Source organism: Ovis canadensis, chromosome 5 (genome assembly GCF_042477335.2).
Source record: "Ovis canadensis isolate MfBH-ARS-UI-01 breed Bighorn chromosome 5, ARS-UI_OviCan_v2, whole genome shotgun sequence".
Taxonomy (NCBI): Eukaryota; Metazoa; Chordata; class Mammalia; order Artiodactyla; family Bovidae; genus Ovis; species Ovis canadensis.
Window position 1 is genome coordinate 62,241,299 of NC_091249.1, and position 2,331 is coordinate 62,243,629.

Below are 2,331 nucleotides of genomic sequence, written 5' to 3' on the forward strand. Positions count from 1 at the left end.
ACAGAATAGGAAAGACTAGAGATCTCTTCAAGAAAATTAGAGATACCAAGGGAACATTTCATGCAAAGATGGGCACAATAAAGGACAGAAATGGTATGGACCTAACAGAAGCAGAAGATATTAAGAAGTGGAAAGAATACACAGAAGAACCATACAAAAAAGATCTTCACGACCAAGATAATCACGATGGTGTGATCACTCACACTCACCTAGAGCCAGATCCTGGAATGTGAAGTCAAGTAGGCCTTAGGAAGCATCACTACAAACAAAGCTAGTGGAGGTGATGAAAATCCAGTTGAGCTATTTCAAATCCTGAAAGATGATGCTGTGAAAGTGCTGCACTCAATATGCCAGCAAATTTGGAAAACTCAGCAGTGGCCACAGGACTGGAAAAGGTCAGTTTTCATTCCAATCCCAAAGAAAGGCAATGCCAAAGAATGCTCAAACTACCGCACAATTGCACTCATCTCACACGCTAGTCAAGTAATGCTCAAAAGTCTCCAACCCAGGCTTCAGCAGTACGTGAACTGTGAACTTCCAGATGTTCAAGCTGGTTTTAGAGAAGGCAGAGGAACCAGCCAACATCTGCTGGATCATCGAAAAAGCAAGAGAGTTCCAGAAAAACACCTATTTCTGCTTTATTGACTATGCCAAAGCCTTTGACTGTGTGGATCACAATACACTGTGGAAAATTCTGAAAGATATGGGAATACCAGATTATCTGACCTGCCTCTTGAGAAATCTGTATGCTCATCAGGAAGCAACAGTTAGAACTGGACATGGAACAACAGACTGGTTCCAAATAGGGAAAGGAGTACGTCAAAGCTGTATATTGTCACCCTGCTTATTTAACTTATATGCAGAGTACATCATGAGAAATGCTGGGCTGGATGAAGCACAAGCTGGAATCAAAATTGCCAGGAGAAATATCAATAACCTGAGATATGCAGATGACACCACCCTTATGGCAAATAGTGAGGAAGAACTAAAAAGCCTCTTGATGAAAGTGAAAGAGGAGAGTGAAAAAGTTGACTTAAAGCTCAACATTCAGAAAACTAAGATCATGGCATTTGGTCCCATCACTTCATGGCAAATAGAGGGGGAAATAGTGGAAACAATGACTGACTTTATTTTGGGGGGCTCCAAAACTACTGCAGATGGTGACTGCAGCCATGAAATTAAAAGACGCTTACTCCTTGGAAGAAAAGTTATGACCAACCTAGATAGCATATTGAAAAGCAGAGACATTACTTTGCCAACAAAGGTCCGTCTAGTCAAGGTTATGGTTTTTCCAGTAGTCATGTATGGATGTGAGAGTTGGACTGTGAAGAAAGCTGAGCGCTGAAGAATTGATGCTTTTGAACTGTGGTGTTGGAGAAGACCCTTGAGAGTCCCTTGGACTGCAAGGAGATCCAACCAGTCCATCCTAAAGGAGCTCAGTCTCGGGTATTCACTGGAAGGACTGATATTGAAGCTGAAACGTCAATACTTTGGCCACCTGATGCGAAGAGCTGACTCATTTGAAAAGACCCTGATGCTGGGAAAGATCGAGGGCAGGAGGAGAAGGGGACAACAGAGGATGAGATGGTTGGATGGCATCACTGACTCAATGGACATGGGTTTGGCTACACTCCGGCAGTCGGTGATGGACAGGAAGGCCTGGAGTGCTGCGGCTCATGGGGTCACAAATAGTCGGACATAACTGAGCGACTGAACTGAACTGAACTGAATTCAGAAGCAGTGTGCACACTGAGCAACAAGAGTAGCACCACCAGGCTCCTTCCTAAGGAACTACACTCAGCACCCCAGCATCAAGCCAGCATAGCTTTTAACTGTCAGTGAGCATCTGGGCTTTATCTCAATTTACTTTGTGCTTCAGTTAACAAGACGTGAACTAACTAAGGTAACTGAGTCTTCACTCTACATTCTTTCTGCTTATGAGAGATTTCATAGGAATACTCTACTATTGGATAGTAGAAAGTGAAAGTTGCTCAGTTGTGTCTGACTCTGCAATCCCATGGATTATAGAGTCTATGGAATTCTCCAGGCCAGAATACTGGAGTGGGTAGCTTTTCCCTTCTCCAGGGGATCTTCCCAACCCAGGGATGAAACCCAGGTCTCCCGCATTGCAGGCGGATGCATCTTCACCAGCTGAGCCACCAGGGAGGCCCACGAATACTGGAGTGGGTGGCCTATCCGTTCTCCTGTGGATCTTCCCAACCCAGGGATAAAATCTGGGTCTCCTGCATTGCAGGTGGATTCTTTACCAAATGAGCTATCAGGCACGCCCATAGGATAGCAGAAGAAAACTAATTATTTATATACTTAACA